The sequence below is a fragment of the Mauremys reevesii genome, linkage group 2, assembly GCF_016161935.1.
Source record: "Mauremys reevesii isolate NIE-2019 linkage group 2, ASM1616193v1, whole genome shotgun sequence".
NCBI lineage: Eukaryota > Metazoa > Chordata > Testudines > Geoemydidae > Mauremys > Mauremys reevesii.
In genome coordinates, this window is record NC_052624.1 from 34,434,568 (window position 1) to 34,453,088 (window position 18,521).

General features: G+C 39.2%; 1 protein-coding gene and 1 long non-coding RNA gene across 2 annotated transcripts in view; one reads left to right on the forward strand and one right to left on the reverse strand.

The window, feature by feature from the left end:
- LOC120396356 overlaps positions 1 to 6,397 on the forward strand; it is a 46,285-nt gene extending 39,888 nt beyond the window's left edge. Inside the window, exon 3 of the long non-coding RNA XR_005593077.1 lies at positions 6,310 to 6,397. This is a non-coding gene — a long non-coding RNA (uncharacterized LOC120396356). The remainder of the gene's footprint in view (positions 1 to 6,309) is intronic.
- Positions 1 to 18,521, reverse strand: part of GPR158 (G protein-coupled receptor 158) — a 317,370-nt gene that overhangs the window by 234,502 nt on the left and 64,347 nt on the right. The window lies entirely within an intron of this gene.

The following is an 18,521-nucleotide window of genomic DNA, read 5'->3' on the forward strand; positions in this document are numbered from 1 at the left end:
ACTGCTAAATTTCTATTGGCTCGAAGGGCAACTCAGAACACAATGGCTAGGACATTTTTCTATATGCCCCTGCACTATCAGTACCTTATGTACATGCGCTGAGAAATCTAGAGCAAGAAAGGTGATCTAGCAAGCCAAGTTTTTATGAATATACTATTTGTTAGAAAATTAAAAGGTGTATTAATAGACTAACTTAGTTTGCGTCTTTGATTTCATGTGCTTAGTAATCTGCTTTGTTCTGTTTGCTACTCCTTCTACCACTTAAAATCTGCCTTTTATAGTTAATACATTTTGTTTTGTTTATTATTAAATCCAGTTTCTGTAATTTCTAACTGGGGGCTAAGAAGTGTGCCCACCTCTCTCCACATTGAGGGAGGGGGCAAATTTCATAATATATCTTTGGGTCTGCACTGCTAGGGAAGTGGACATTTGAGTGATGGAGCAAGCCCTTAAACTGAGTCTTCCCAGAGCTGACCTGCAGCTGGGTGAGGCCCTTCCTGTGTGTGTGTTAGAGGAGGCAAGACAGGTTAAAGGGGGCCCATGCTGGCAGAACTGGTAGACTCAATGGTATCTCAGCACATCAGGTGGCTTCCCAAGGAGTCCAACCCATCACACACTTATGTAGTAAAAATAACTCACTCCACAGCTGGAATTTCTGGACAACATTCTATGTGCTATGTTATGCAGGTGGTCAGACTAAGTAATCATACCTGTCACTTCTAGCCTTAAAACCCGTGTTTCATAGCTGAGGCAAGAGTATCTAATCTGAGATGGCCTAGTTTCTCTGAATGAAAATTCTATAAACCTAAATCAGAATTGTCAAAATGTGTCTCAAATTTTAACAAATTGTCTTGGATTATGAAATTTTCTTTCAACAACATTAAACAATTAAAACTACCTAACACTTGGGGTGAACCTAGAATTTGGAGCAGAAAATTTGTAAATGGTTTTTCATCCTGACTGCATTTTTCATATCTTTGCAAAACTCAAAGAATAAAAATTACACTGGTTCAAGACTCATTATATTCACATCCACACTGCTCCCAAAAAGTATCACTGCTAGTCTGAAGCACCTGTGAAAATATTAAAGTCTCACATCACATGCACCATCAATGATAGAAACACATGCCTTAGATTAATGCAACACTGTGATTCTCAATTATCCAGTGGTATGAGGCAGTTCTTTTTATCTTTGGCAAGTGGAATAATATCAGACCTTAAAATCAAATAATTTCATTCTTATAACCTTTTAGCTTTCTCTCTCCCACCTCCCTCATTTCAATTTGGGTGTGATTTTACTGGCTGATAATTTAGGAACAGCTAGAAATAGAAACCAGTTCTTTGTACTATTTGAGAATAGATTAGAAACTCATATTTCAAAGGGCATAAAGCATTAATCTTCTATTCAAGCGGTTAGCAATATATTGGATGTTTAAATTGTATCAGAATTGAAGGGGCGGAAAAGCCAAGATGGTAATCAGAATGACATGATATTAAAAGGTCATTATCTCACCACATGCAAAGGCTAAAACACTTTGGTAGAAAAGTTTAATTATTACAAGGTTAGAATTTTTTTCCAAGCACTAATCCTGGATTGATATGCACTACAGTGGGATACTGCAAACAGTTGAGGTTGGATTAGCCCCCCCACCCCACCCCCAAGTTACAAAATACTGTGATGAATCTGCTCAGCAGGACACTATTGTTCCCACTGACCTTCTCTCTGGTGACCCAGGACCCACCTGGGTGGATACATAGGTGTGTTGCCCTGAATTTAAGAGATATGTAAACCCCAAAATGTAATAAAATTAATTACAACCATATTATATGCATTCAGCCACTCTAAATTAATAAAACACATAATTAAACGTTTAAAAACAAGCTTTTAAAAGCAAAAACATATCTAGTTAGCAATTTCTACTAATCAAAATAAAAAACCAAATTAAAATTAAAAACCTTAATAATTAAAAAACGTTAAACCTAAAGACCTCAAATATTAAACAAATACTTTTTTAAAATTATCATCTACATATTTTATAAAAAATAATTGTACAAATTAATAAAATATATTTTAAAGCAAACCTCTAAAGCCATCTTAAAAAATGATTTTCTTAACACCCTATCTCACCAGTGGGTAAGCAACTAGCCATTGCAAAGCTGCTGTTAATTACTCAATACTGTTCCAAATATTAAGTAAATATCTAAAATGTTCTAAACCTATTGCTTTTGTTTGTGTGTGCTTAAATCTAATAAACTGCCGTTTTAAATAATGCACACTTACTTGCATAACTCTTATCAGGCAAAATTGCTGTATTCCTATTAATTTATTCCTAACACTGCCTAAAATAAAATAGTTAAGTTGCCACTGTTGGAGGTTCTAAATAGCCTGGGTAACAGGTGCACTCACCTCCTTTGGCTCATGGGTGCGTGTGGAAACTCCAGGAAGTGACCTCTTCCTCTGGGAAGACAGTGGATGTGGACAGAGCAAGTCAGGCAGGAGAACCTAAAGCCTGGTCTACACGGGGGGTGGGGGAGGTAATCACTCCAAGTTATGCAACTTCAGCTACGTGAATAACGTAGCTGAAGTCGATGTACTTAGACCTACTCACCGTGGTGTCTTCACTGCAGTGAATTGACTGCTGCCACTCCCCCATCGACTCTGCCTGCACCACTCACAGCGGTGGAGTACAGGCATCAACAGGAGAGCGCTCAGAGGTCGATTTATTGTGTCTAGACTAGACGCAATAAATCGATCCCGGCTGGATCGATCGCTGCCCGCCAATCCAGCTGGTAGTATAGACATACCCACAGTGTGTATTGAGGACTGTGATGGACTTGCAAGCTATCACTTTAAGAGCTGGGGTTTCTGGTCCTCCTAAAAGGCTAGAGAGTTTGTAGCAAAGCATGTGATCAGATGCAGCTTGGAAAGAGCCAATGCAAGGTACATGTGAGTTCTGCCTCACTGCCTGTTTTCTCCCACTCTGTTTTAGGGTTCTTGTGTGCAATTGTTCTGAATTCTAGGAAATAAACTAATGTTACATTGGAACCTTCCAGCAAGGGCATTTATGTTTTTATCTAACTTGTGTATGTGTATGCTGCTAAAATAACAGCCATGTGGCAACCCAAGAGCATAGTGAGAAAGCTGGAGCTGGAAGCAGCATGGACTTGGCCGCATGGCATCTTGGAGCAGAATAGAAAGCAGGCTGCAGAGAAGCTACGGAGACATGTGTGGAGCAGGCTGTGAGTGGCACACACTGCAGCCAGTTGCAGAACTTGTAGGAAGCAGCAGACAAAGCCTGACCAGAGCCACCAGGATCCCTTTTCGACTGGGTGTTCTGGTCCAAAAACGGACACCTGGTCACCCTATGGGGACACAGAGCCAGCCAGGCTCAGGCTCTTAAGGGGCAGGAAGCCCAAAGAAGGCTATTGCAGAGAAAATGCCCTAGAGGCTAGAGCTTAATCCTGGAAGAGGCCACTGTGATCTGAGCCAGGGCTGGACCCAAGAAGAGGGACCACTGTTCCTGTAAAGAACGACAATAGACAACCAGGACAGGCCCGTGTGGTTAGAACAGCCTGCTATCAGGAGTTGTGCAACAAGTGCTGCCACAGCAGTGGAGAACCAATGTAGATGGATCTCCAATTAGATATGCCACAGACTGATCCTGGCCATGAAGCCTGCAAGTTATCTGCTGGCTTTAATAGAGGAACAGACTGAAGAGGGCACCCCAGAGCTAGGCCTGGAGCACCCTAACCCTCTACTGGATGCCTCCAGGGGGCAAGCCAGGAACCAGTATGTTGTATCTTGAAATACAGCTGCTTAAGCCACTGTATCTAGGGTGTTTGCAGCCTCTCTTTCTTGCCAACTCTAGTAAAATACCTCCTCACTTCAGTCATGTGCCTGAGTGCTTATTGGACCTACCAGGGCTAGAACCTATAGGACCTAGCAGCTGATGAGTCTGCGGTTGCTGCCGAGTCATGGTACACCTGGTGTTACTGAGTACATTAAGAGGTTTGGGTTACCACAGCACTCAGCAGCTCTGTTGATTAAAATATCTCATGTGGGGTAGCAAAGCTTTTGCGCAAGATAGCATCGGCTCCTTCCCACCAAGCCTTGGGGGGCACCTCTGGGAAATGAGAGAATGAACAGCTTCTCTGCTTCAAATATTTGCTGGGCTTCTAATGCAAGACTAGTGCCAGCAGACTGCTTTCTCCAGTTATCTGGCTGCAGAAACCGATCAAATCTGATATTTTATTTAAGGAAACGATGGCCTTTACACAGAAGAATATATAATTATGATGTCTAGATTTCAGCATTATTATAACTTAACATTGAAATCTGATCTAATAAGATCTGCCATCATACAAGTACTTACTGAGACTCCTGAAGTATAATTTTCTATTGTCAGATTTTTTTAAAACTTCTATAGCAGATAACTCTGGACTTTTTTTTTAAAGTTACCTTTTCTAGGGAAATGGAAGGAGGAATGCTCAGTAACTAAATAAAGTAAATAAATATAGGTTCAGAGTCCCAGCTGGTATAAACTGGCATAATTCTATTAACTTAGATAGAACTACATAAGTTTACAGCAAGTAAGGATCTGGCCCACAATTTTTAAATTAATAAATCAGGGACAAACATTTAAAGATAAGCCATACTCCAGACTGCTGCTGTAGAAGGTCTGATGAGTAGTGTGGGGTCTCCAAAAACCTTTAATGTACAGTGCTTCATGTTTAAGCTGTGTGTTGTTCAGAACTGAAACTGTCAAAATGAAAATATTACCCAGTATGCTGTGAAAGGCATGCTACTAACATGCTGAAAGAAATATTGGTAACTGTGTGAATTTATCTCCTCCCTCTTTTACATACACACACACACACCCCTCAGTGTCACTCAAGTGTGAAGTTTCATTCATACCACCTCTGCAGAAATAAAAGTAATCAAATGATTTGTGGGAGAAATTAATTTGCATTCATCGTGACTCAGTCTGAAAATTAGGACTAACTTAATAAGGTAAAGACATGTAAAAACCCCAATAATAGCAAGTTAGTCCGAATGCTGTTTTGGAAGTCAAATTTTAGATACATTTCTCTCCTCGCTTCTTCCTCAAGATATGCAAATAAATTCATATCCTAACCACCAGTACCTGCAAGAACTTCTTTGTCCAAGCCCTTTAAAAAAATGTAAGGATACAAGGATACACCTCAATACCTCCTTCCAGTCCTCCCCGGGCTTAACCTAACTAGACACTAACCTGGGCCTAAATGCTCCAAATAATGGGTCAAATCCTCAGCTGTGTGTATTGACTTCAATGGAGCTCTGCCAATTGTCATGGGCTCAGGATCTGGCCCAACGTCTCCAATCTGAGAAAGTGTATCCATGCATACCTCACTTATGCTGTTGTTTGGAAGATAGCAACAATACCCTGACAGTTACTACAAGGGTCACTTCTCTTGAGGTTACCAGAAACAGTTCTGACCAGCAGTCCTGTAGGACCGTTAAAACCTGGGAGGATAGAAACTAGGTTAACTTCCAAGCTACCAGTATCTTAACTGCAGATAATTATTCTGCTTCATTATGTTTCTTACTGTTACAACAGTACAGAGAAGCATTCTACAGCAATGAACTGTAGAACTGAGAGCTTTGATTTAAAAAGAGTCAGGCAAGAAAATCCAAACAATATGGTTTGTGGGCTAGTGGTGGCAAAGAACATACTCAGTAATGACTACAGAGAGAAGTAGGAAAATGTATTCTTTTAGTCATTTGTTTTTATGCATGCTATGGAAGTACTGTATTTTGCAGGCGTGACTGCCGTCATCTTGGCCAAATTGACAATTAAACAAGGGATCTCAAGAGCTAAAAGCAGGAACTTCTACAGCTTGAGCTAAAACTGCAGCCTCAATAGCTGGGTTTCTAACAAACACACACCTCTGTGAATCAGACACGGACTTGGATGCATTACACATAGCCAGTGGGTTATATAAGCAATAGGATGAAATCCCTTACTATTCCTTAATTGTGTACTGTACAGTTCTTGTATGTTACTCCACAATGAAAGTCAAGAAACACCTTTTCTTACCTATCGGCATACAAAAGGAAGCCATGTTTAGAGATAAAATAGAGTTGCTTTATTAAATAAATTAAAAATCAATTCATTCATGCTTTCTTCAACTGGTTCTCAGCAATTAGATATGTTGCTTTTTTTTAAAAAAAATGGGAATTTTGTAGATTTACTAGCTTTTTTCCAGCAAATTGTAAATGCCTCAGATGTTTATGTTTAATGTAGATCTGAATTGTTCTCTGATTTCCAGAAGGTCACTGTGTGCAAACTGCATAGCTATGGAAAAAGGAGCTCAGAAGAATATTTGCTGGCAAAGCCACAAGACTAGAAGATTGGTACAGATACAGAGGTAGGCACAAAGCGCCAGAAGAGGTGTAGCTAAAAAGGTGTAGGAAGTCACCATAGTTGCTTAGCCCTCTGCACCCTCAACAGAGCTAAGACTTGGGACACATGGCCCCAAACAGCCCCCCCATTCTGTTCTCAAAGGTGCCACATGGTAGGAGCCCTTCATGGGATTTCCCATTGCGAATGTCTCTTTAAGAAAGCCCTAGCTCCCACCAAGATGTCATCATCATGAAAAGAGAAACTGTCTCACACAGCTAGAAGCAATTCCACACAGGACTTTGAACAATCAGGATAGAAGCCTTGACTGGAACACAGTGTTGAGTGGAGATTCAGCAGTACAGGATAGGATTACCACCTGGTCAGTATTTAACCAGCCTGGTCTGTTTTTTCATGGATTTGCCAATTGCCAGAAAAATAATTTTATCTGCCAGGGTTCTTTTAACATGGGTCTAAAGATTTGCATTATTATCACAATACACTGGGATATCTAATGTTAAAAGTTTCTGTGTCCAGTTACAGTTGCTGCAGTGTTCTCACTTCCACAGTTTAAGCAATAACAGATCAAAAGTATTGAAAATACAGCAGCTGTGGGCCCACCAACATGCAAGCGCACCATGTGTGTGTGCGGGAGAGGGTTTGAGTCACGCAAGAGTGAGGAGACGTGTGAGGCTGTTAAATAACGGAAGATCAGAGCAATGGTGCGAGTGATCCTACTACACCCCCCAAAAAAAGAACTCGCATCAGAAACTGCACGTTCAATGACAACTGGCTAAATGAAACAGACTACAAAGACTGGCTGGCAAAATGTGCTGATAAATAAATGATGTTATCAATCTTATCTCTATGTGTTCTCTCTCTAGATACAATAAGTGGTTGTTGAAGAGAGGGTTGCAGAGATGCCTTGTGGTTGGGGGTTGGGATTGCAGCAGGCTTGCCTTTTGGGGGGGCTGGCTGCCAGTTTTTTTGCATCTCAAGGGTAGTAACTCTAGTACAGGATGAGGAGTTCCCAGTAACTGGTTTTGGGGAGCAGCAGTCTGCTGCATTCTGAGCTAGATGGAGCTCTTTCAGAGCTTAGGAATTCATTCTTAGTGCTAGAGAGCTGTATTCCATAATTCATGGAAGTACATAAAGGCTAAATAAGAACTTCAGTGTTGTGACAATTATCTTTTATCCACTAATTGAAAGCTATGGAAGAACTACCTCACCAAACTCATATGAGGCAGGAAAGCAATTATCACAAGTGTGTACTGAATATAGGCATTTTAGCTTGTGGTGCACCTGAATTATTTCTGAACCAGGCAGCACATTTGTGGGGGCACTATGTTCAAGAGGAATAAGGCATTAAATGGGTTTTCATGTAATTACTCACTCTTGGAGGGATAGACAGTATATTCCACTCACTGCATTTATATCCAGTCAACATTAATAGGAGTTTTATACAAGTGCTGAGAGAATATAAACCTTGGTGAAACTGAAACTGCATGTATCTGTTTTATGCATGCAGTCCACTTATGAACAGTGCAGGCAAGTTAAGTGTGCATGTCATACCAGAACATGTATTTGTGTAAGAATAATCAATACATGTAACGTAGACATGGGACTACCTGTATTCTACTTAACTTTCCTAATAAGATCAAATTGGAAGTAGTGGAGAAATCATCACACTGCAACAAGTATGATTCCAAAAGTTTTGGCTCTGCCGGCTATTGGTATAGATGTAAAATGAAATTCACTTCACACACAGATAAGCAATAGGCCCTAAAGTAACAACTACAAACACACAACCTGCAGGACTGATCTGTAATAGAGAGCTTGGGAAAGGCACCTTGTTGCCTGATGAAGTTGTGAAGAGGTTATGCAACTCCTTGAATTCAGAGCTATCTACAAGTAGTGCACACAACATGCACACACAAACCCACTCAATAAAATCCTGTACACTCTCACCCACATTCTGATCTCACTTACCTTGGCGTATATCCAGAATAGCTTCCTTTGCTTAAAGGAGTTACTGCAAATTTAGGCTCTGAGATAAATCCATGGGATCCACCCACATAGAACTCATTGCCAGATCAGGGCATTTGATAAGCTTAATAGAAAATAGATATTAGCACTATAGCAATGCAATCTCACATAGTAGGCATTCTGGAGTCCCAACCTTCTGTCCAAGTTCTTACAACAAGGAAGGATTGGTAGAAGCTGTGTTCCCAGACAGAGATCTATGATTTTCGCCTCTTTCCCCAAGGCCAGGAGTTATGAGACCCAGGTCTTTAAATTCAAGGGTGACTCCTTATATCTTAATCACCTTTGCTCTCACAATTGTCAGAAATTATAGTATACTTAATGCCTACATGCATGATTACAAAAAAGCCACACAGCACATCTAAATTGGCATTTATAAGATTACGGGGATGGGGAAGGTGCTGATGTATATTGCACCAATGCAAAATGCAGAAACAGGAATTCTGTTACAATTACTATTTAATTCTGGTGTGTTATTCTGGGTTTTTTGTTCCCCCTATGTAGAATCACAATAGTTCCCCCCCCACACACACACCTCTCCCAAATAAAGCAAGCAATAAAATGCTGTTACGGAGAAATCTCCATTGCAATAACAGAGACAATGCTTATCTGGATTCAGTGGGTTTGCAGAAATATTTTACTTTCTCTCTTGCAACATTAGTGAGAATCCAAATGGATCACATTCTGTTTTGCTGAGACTTTGGAACTCATCTACCAAAATTAATTAGCAGAGCAAAAACCATTCATACTAGAAAGCATTATCCACCAGAAAACAACAATTTTTTCAGACATAGTGGAGAGAAAGAACACAAATTAGAAATGTGCTTAGACAAAAACAGGCTAAAAATAGTAATTACCAAATTCCAAATATATAATTGAACCATTTTCATGGAAAGTGTACCCATTGCACCAACATCTGAGGCATGTTCTATATGTGCAATTTTAAACCACACATCTAGTGACACCGAAACCACTTTAGAGAGAGATTAGTGAGTCTGCTCTACAGCCTTAGCTAACAGCCAGTCAGCTTTTAGCTCATGCAGTAGAGGCTCATGCACTAAGCTCCAGAGGCCCCAGGTTTGATCCTGCCCCCCAACGACTGGGGTCTGTGGGTGTTACACAATGATAGCTCATTTAGGGTGAAATGTTGCTATGTACAGAAGCAGCGCAAACAATTTAAGCTTGGTGGAGCTCATTAGGAGGAGATGGAAAGCAAACTCATCCTTCTCTATATGCTACATAACCTTAGTTGTTAGGGAGGGAAGGAAAGGGTAAACTATACTGATCTGTAGTTTACCAAAAAAATAAGTCTCTACCAGTCTTGTGCTGGCCATTGAACATCATTTCACTGGAAATCAGTTGTACAATGTGTAGCATTAGTTAATAAATAATATTTGGAAGAGATTCCAGGGTCCCACCAGATAAACTTAGATAACATTACTTAAAAGGGAAAAGTTTCTAAAATATCTGCTCTACTGTATTTCCAAATGTGCACATTTATTCTATTTTATAGGATTGTTTCATGAAATACTGTTCTGTACGATTGCTGCAATTACTGGGACCCTGGGGTTTCATCTGACCACTGATTGGTCAGACAAACTAAGCTACTGAAAATAATTGAACAACTAGGGAGCAACGGCTGTTTATCAAATAAGCTATACTGCCCTTGTGCCACATGAACATCTGCAAAAATTGTACACTTATATGATTTTCAAAACAGTAGTGTTTGATCCAAAGTACTAATGCAAAATGCATTAACACTTGGCAACAAGAGATCCAGACGCACCAGTGCCAAAGGGCACTATAGTCTTTGGATACCCCAGCTGAAAACAAAGTTTCAGGTAATCATTTATGATATGTAGAATCTACAAAATTCTATATCAGTAATTCAGCCACTGAAGTGCTAGACCTAATTTCAAACAAAGAAGTTGTTAGACTGATACAATGAAAGGGAAATATTAAAAGCTTTACAAGAACATGTGGGAAAAAAATTAAATAGTCAGCCTTATCGAGTTGAAGCAGCACTTATTAGGAGGAGGAGGATACAGACATAGTCTCCCCTCTAACCATATATGAAAAGATCCCACTTATGTAAACAGAATATAGGGAATATATATTCTGGAAAAATGGACATGAGCAGAGAGCTTGGCCAAAGACAGGTTCCAGGAACAGTACATAAGAGATTAGAATGGATAAGAGCACATTTGATGACCAACATCTTCTAGCTACTGGGCTAGAATAATAAAACATGCATTTTAACACAGCCAAATGCAAGGTCATATGTCTAGGAACAAAGAATGTAAGGTCACATTTACAAGATGAGGGAGTGTATCCTGGAAAGCACTTACTCAGAAAAGGACTTCGGGTTCATGGCAGATAACCAATTGACTATGAGCTCCCAGTGTGATGCTGTAGCCAAGAGGACAAAAGTGCTGCTTGGATATATTAGCAGGGGAGTGTCAAGTAGGAAAGGGGAGGTGCTATTAGGTCTTACTAATGCTGTACATGGAATATTAGTGAAACACCATTTCCAATTTTGGTGTCCACATTTAAAAAAAAAAAGATACTGACAAATTGGAAAAGGTTCAGAAAAGAATAACATGAATGATCTAAGGGCAGGAAAACATGTTGGAAACTAAAAAGAACTCAATCCATTAGGTTTATCCAAGAGGAAGTTAAGAAGTTACTTGATTATTATTTCCAAGCCATAATTTCTTACTACAGACAGCTCTTTATTCTAGCAGAAAGAGGCAGAAAAAGATCCAACAATTGGAAGGGGAAAGTAGAAAAATTCAAACCATTTTTAAACAGTGAGGGTAACTAACCATTGGAACAACTTACCTAGGGATATAGTGGATTTTTGAGCACTTTTATAGGCATTAAATCAAGACTGAATATGTTTCTGAAGGATATGCTCTTATGGACTTGATGCAAAAGTTGTTGAGTGAGATTCTTTAGCCTGTGCTGTGTAAGAGGTCAGACTACACAATCATAATGATTTTTTCTAGCCTTAAAATAAAAAAAAAATCTACAAATCCAAAAGCAAAAAAGTTATGCTCTTAGTTACGTCAGTGTAATTGCACTGACTTCATTGAAATTATTCAAGATTTTCACTGATACAACAGACATCAGATTTTCCAAATAGTGCTGTACTATCAAATATTCCTTTTGAAGGCTTTATCCCAATTAAAAGTCATACCTCCAGCAGCTATTTCCAGGAGTATGGGTTTAACTGCTACAAGATATAAATTATCTAACAGCTTTATTAGTGATGGTCAAATCTCAAAGTTCAGAGGTTGGTTCAGATAAATAACCAGTCTTTGTATATAGTCTGGATAAGTATCTAAACATCATTGCTCCCTGAGCATAGGGGCTCCTTTGAGTTGCTGTTTGTCAGCAGGGTGAAAAACATATGAAGATGCTTTCTTGCATATTTGTAATATTTCCACTTCCTAACAACAGCAAACACTAGGAAGCATGAACACAAGTGAAAATACCAATACCTATATCAAGTTTACCAAAAATATTTTAAAATATGCCAAAGACTCAGTTCAGTTTATGTTTCGGTAGAAGATTCGCACCAGTTCTTCTTTTACCCAGATAGTTTTATCCCTCCTTAACAAAAACTTGAAGGGAAAATGGAGTTAAATGTGTCAGTTATCTGGCAGTTGGCCCACGGAAAATTCTGAACAATCCTTGAATCCATAAGCAGGAAAATATCAAGCCAAAGTAAGAAGGCTATATTACCTCTGTATATGGCATTTGTGAGAGCAATTCTGAAATACTTCAAAAAGGAGTGGTGGAAAATTGGAGTGGGTTCAGAAAAGCGCCACAAAAATAATTTGGACTGGGAAACATGCCTAACAGTGAGAGCCTTAAGGAGCTCAATCTATTTAGTTTATCACAAAGAAGGTTTGGAGGCGATTTGATTACTTGCTATAAGTATGTAGAGAGGGAGATATCCGATAGCAGATGGCTGTTTAATCTAGGATATAAAGGCATGAAAAGATCCAATGACAATTAAATTGAAGCTAGACAAACTGGAAATAAAATGCAGATTTTCAACAGCAAGGGTAATTAACCGTTGGGACAACCTAACAAGAGATGCAGTGGATTGTCCATCATTTGAAACCTTTAAACCAAGACTGGATGTCATTTTCAATTATATGTTGTAATAACAACCACAAGTTACTGGTTTTGATGCAGGACTTATTGGGTGAAATTCTACATCTTGTGCTATACAGAAGGTCAGACTGGATGATCACAATGTTTCCTTCTGACCTTAATTTATTAATATACTGTACAAAAGAGGGCTTTGGAGCTGTGCTCCGACTCCCTCCAGCTCCAGGCCAAAACCTGCAGCTCCACTGCTCCAGAGCTGCTCCGCGCTCCAGCTCCGGGCTCTGCTCCAAAGCCCTGGTACAAAATTGTTCCTCAAAAGCTATAGTGGCATTCTTGGGCACTCTCCATGAATAGATAAGACATCTCTTTTTAAGAAATTCTGTTATATAGATATGCAATTTATGCCTTTGGTTTGTGTTTATTGCACCTTTAAATCTCTAAGAGCTCTACTGTCTGTAAAACTAGACAACTATTGTTATAAGAAGAATGGCTACAGATCATTACAATGGGACACACTGTACCATGATCATGGAGACTTCACTTTTATTTTAGATTCTTGAAAACAAGAACAAAAGTAATTTTAGCTTCAGAGCCTCTGACTGCTCCTGGTTTAAGGAAGAATGACAGAGTGCTTGGCTTTCTGTGTTTGAATTTAAAAGATGACTAAACTCAAAGATAGTCAGAATAAATGAGGCTAAATGGGTCTACCAAAAGTGCTAAAATCAATTACCTTAAGAGATAAAGAATGATTCAGCAACACTATTCATAAAAAATGAACAAACAATTCTAGTGGCAAAAAACTTTTTTCTTAATCTTATGAAGTGTTAATGAAAAATGTGTCATTATTCAGTGGAAAGCAACTACACAAGCCCACAGATCTTAATCAGAACACAGAACACAATGTGAACTTGGAGAGTGATGGTTCTCATCTATTTTAATCACACACTAAACATTCCTCTTCCAGTTTTAGCCAAGGATTCTCTCATGATTCAGCTAATCACTATGCCCAGCAGAAAGGATTCTCAAGATTGAAGTGAAAGAAATTAACTCTATATAAATGAATTTATTAGGGGGAGGTGGAAGAAAAACAGCTTGGAAATAAAGTTGTCTTTAGAAGAATTTGGCTGTTTAATGGAACTCCTACACAGAATGTTTTAACGCACACCATAGATTGAGGGGTACTAGGGAAATCCAGAGTTCTAGATTTGGATATTGTTACTCACACTGAACAGTACCATAATCCACAAGTAGTCCTATTATGGTCCGTGGGGCTGCTTGTGAATTAAGGTGCTACTAAACCGGAGTGAGTGTCTCAGAGTCTGGCCCAGGAAATGGTCCTGTATTTATTAAACACATAGATTCATAGATTCCAAGGCTAGGAGGGACCGCTATGATCAGCTAGTCTGACCTTCTGTATAACACAGGCCATAGAACTTTCCCAAAATAATTCCTAGAGCATACATTTTAGAATATTGATTTAAACATTGCCAGTGATGGAGAATCCACCACAACCCTTGGTAAATTGTTCCCATGGTCAATTACTCTCACTATTAAAAATGTACAACTTATTACCATTCTGAATTTGTCTAGTTTCAGCTTCCAGTCACTGGATCATGTTATACCTTTCTCTGCTAGACTGAAGTGCCCATAATCAAATATTTGTTCCCCATGTAGGTACTTACAGGCAGTGATCAAGTTATCCCTTAACCTTATTGTTAAGGTCACTATAAAGCACATCTTCTACTCCTTCAACTACTCATGTGGCTCTTCTCTGAACCCTCTCCAATTTATCAACATCCTTCTTGAATTGTGGGCAGAACTGGACACAGTATTCCAGCAACAATCATACCAGTGCCAAGTAAAATAATCTTTCTACTACTACTTGAGATTTCCCCGTTTATGCATCCAAAGGTCACAGTAGCTCTTTTTGCCAGTGTTGCATAGTGAGCTCCTGTTCAGCTAATTATTTACTGTGACCTCCAAATCTCTTTCAGAGTCACTGTTTCCCAGGATAGAGTCCTCCATCCTGAAAGTATGGCCTACATTCTTAGTTTGTAGATATATACATTTATATTTGGCTATATTAAAACTACTTCTGCCCATCTTACCAAACCAGCCAGATTGATCTGTATTTGTAACCTGCTGTCTTCATTATTTACCAATCCCCCAATTTGTGTGTCATCTGCAAACTTTACTGGTGATGATTTTATGTTTTCTTCCAGGTCATAAATAAAAATGATAAATAGCACAGGGCCAAGAATCAATCTCTGCAGGGCCCCCATTAGAGAAATACCCACTTAATGATTCTTCACTTACAATTACATTTTGAGATCTATCAGTTAGCCAGCTCTTAATCCATTTATTGTGTGCCAAGTTAATTTTAAATCTTTCTATTTTTTTAATCAAAATGTCATGCAGTACCAAATCAAATGCCTTACAGAAGTCTATTACCTCACCAGTATTACTTTTATCAACCAAACTTGGGGTATGTCTACACTTACCCTGGATCGACGCTACAGCAATCAATCGACCACAGAGCGTTCTCCAGTCGACTCCGGTACTCCACCAGAATGAGAAGCATAATGTAAGTGGACAAGAGAGTTACTCCTGTCAGCCCAGCGCAGTGTACACACCGCAGTAAGTCAACCTAAGTTACAGCGACTCCCGCTACATTATTCACATAGCTGGAGTTGTGTAACTTAGATCGCCTTAACGCCATAGTGTAGACCTGCCCTTGTAATCTCATCAGAAAAGTTATCAAGTTAGTTTGATGAGATCTATTTTCCATAAAACTATGTTGACTGGCATTAATTATATTACCCTCCTTTAACCCTGTCAATTGGGTCCAGTATAAGCCACTCAATTATCTTGCCTGGCATTACTGTCATACTAACAGGGCCTGGGTTATCCCATTTACCCTTTTTAAATATCAGCACAACATTAGCTTTCTTCCAGTCTTCTGGAACTTCCCAGTGCTCCAAGACTTACTGAAAAATCAACATTAACAATCCATCATGCTCCTTACCCAACTCTTTTAAAACTCTTGGATGCAAGATATCTGGACTTGCTGATTTATAAATGCCTAACTTTAGTAGCTGTTGTTTAACTCCTCCTGGATACTAGTGGAATGGAAATAATGTTATTGTATATTACTACTACATCTTTTTTCTCCCAAAACAGGAACAGAAGTATTTATTAAACACTTCTGCCTTTTCTGCATTATTATTGATAATTCTGGCATTTCCATCTAGTAATGGATCAATACCATTGTTAGGATTCTTTTTGTTACTAATATACTTTAAAAAAACACCTCCTTCTGATTGTCCTTAACTCTGTTGGCAATAGATTTCTTCTTGGGTTCCTGTGCTTCCCCTATCAATTTTCTTCAGTTCCTAATTTCTGATTTATATTTATTACTATCAACTATCTCCTTCTTCCATTTGTTATACATATGTTATTTTTTTAAGCTACCTGGTTCTCAAACAATTCCCAGTTATCATTCACTTTTTGTATTACATTCTTCCTCCCAGCTGATTTGTTTTTTATCGTAATTGTTTTCAGCTTTGTGAAATTGACCCTACTAAAGCACCAAGTGTGTATATATGTATTATCATGCTGGACTTTATGCTGTTTGCACATTATAAATGAGATCAAATCATGATCACTTGTAACTGAACTACCATTAAGTCTTATTTCTGTGAGAGGTTCTTCTTTGTCTGTCAAGACAAGGTCTAATATAGAATTCTCCTGTAATGTATGCAACAATTGTTTTTTGAGTTAGGAAATTGTTATCTATAATATTTAGAAATACTAAGGATGTTTTAGTACTAGCAGCATGAGCCCTCCAGCATCTGTCATTCAAATTTAAGAGCCCCATGATCACACAGCTTCCCCCCCCCCTACACATTATAGATAGGTGGATAAGGAGCCAGTCATTGTGTTCCCTAGAGTGAGTTGGTAGTCTGTATCACATACCAACTAGTACCCCATCTTGTGCTTTGATCCATAAGCATTCAGAATCATTTTCTTCCAAGTTATCTGTGACTCAGAAATAGGTAATGCCACTTTTGACATGGAGTGCCACTCCTCCTCCCCATTTGCCCACTCGATCCTTCCTAAACAGGTTATAACCATTGATTTTGACATTCCAAACATGTGAATCATCCCCACCAGGTTTCAGTAATACCAACAAGATCAAATTTATGCTCATAAATGAGCCATTCCATTTTCGTCTTATCTTTAATAACAAGGGGATGTGATGATAAAATGTACATGCAATTTAAAAATCATATTGACAAAATTACCGAAGAGACAAATCCAAAATCTGTTCTTTCACTTAACACTGACAGTACTGTCTCTCATAAGAAAATTCCAGCACTGCATTCTGGTTTACTATTGTTTCTATATTTGTATTACAGTGGCACCTAGGAGTCCCAGGAATGGATCAGTGTCAGGTGCCCTCGGGTCTGAAATCCAGGCCCATGGGGTTGCCAAGTGAGAGCCTTACCCTCCACACCACCACACTGCAAGGGCAGATGAGGGAACTGCAGTTAAACACCCCACCACCAAAGACTACATCCGCTGATTAAAGTCAAATGACTAGCAGCGGATTCTTAATTAGATACCACCTGGCGTAAAACTTCCTATTCCTGTGTCACTCCTTGTCTGAGCAACTACTTGCTGCCTTCTTGCCTGCACCTTGTTCGTTGTCCCTGGGTTGCTGCTTCCTTATCCTGACCTTCAGGTGCTGACACCAGCTCCGACCCTCGGCATGACTTCTGACTCTGGTTTAACCACTGGCATGACCACTGACTCCAAACTGACCCTCTGTCTATGATTCCTACACTATTTCTGGCTCTGACCACTAGGTCATACAGCCCCCACTATGGGCCCTGACAACCAGGACCCCATTGTGCTAGATACTACACAAACAAGAATAATGGTCCCTACTCCAAATAATGTACTGTCTTAGAAACTCTACAGTAAGAAATGCTGTTGTCAAAAGGGATAAGATTTTGGGGGAGAGAAGGATAATTTGCAGGAGGACAAATGAAGTCCACAGTTTTATTCCAATACATCACCATCACCACCACCACCCCGCGCATTCTTTTTTCACCACCTTTGTTTCCTCTCATGCTTTTCCTCTCTCATGGCCTACAGTCTTACCAAGACTGGGGAATATGCCATTCTTTCTATAAATGTATTCTCTCTTAAATAAAAATAGCTTGCATAAATGATTACATTTCACTTAGATCCCTACTATCTAGATTAAGCTCCCTTTACTCGTGTTAAAAAGTAACTTACTCCTCAAACATTTCCACTGATTTCAAGGATACTACTTGCAGGCTGAGATATTAGTGACAGTATTGGTGGCAGAATCTGGCCCTATGAAATAATCCTGTTTTCCATTAAGAATCAACCGTACTTCCCACTGTAGGGTTAGCAAGGATTTATCAGAAGGCTGGATAAAGCACATATCCTAGGAATACAACAGCTCTGAACTCGTGTTAGTTTTACATTGGTCTAACTACATTGATTTCATTGGAGTTACTCCTGACGCAGGCCTCAATTCCGGAAATTCTCAGACACGTGCTTCAGTCCCACTGACATCAATGGGACTTAAATAAGTGCTTAAGTCACATCATGAATAACATGTTTTCCTGAAATCGGGGCCTTAAACTAGTATGAGAGCAGAACCAACCCCATCATCTTTTATATCAGGAAATATCTAAAGTTAAAGGATCTACCAGCCAATAAGACTTATTCTTCATTGTAATTTTATAGAAAAACAAGCCCACAGTACTTTGTGAAAAAGTCTGTTGTGCCATCTCATTTAAACCAAGTTATTATGGCTTGATGTCCCTATTCCAACTGAATTTAATAAGTGTCATTAATGTCAGTAAGAAAAGTGGACCCTAGAATATGACTATGCGTGTTTACGGCACTTGGCATGTTTCATAATTCAATTTGTGAAAT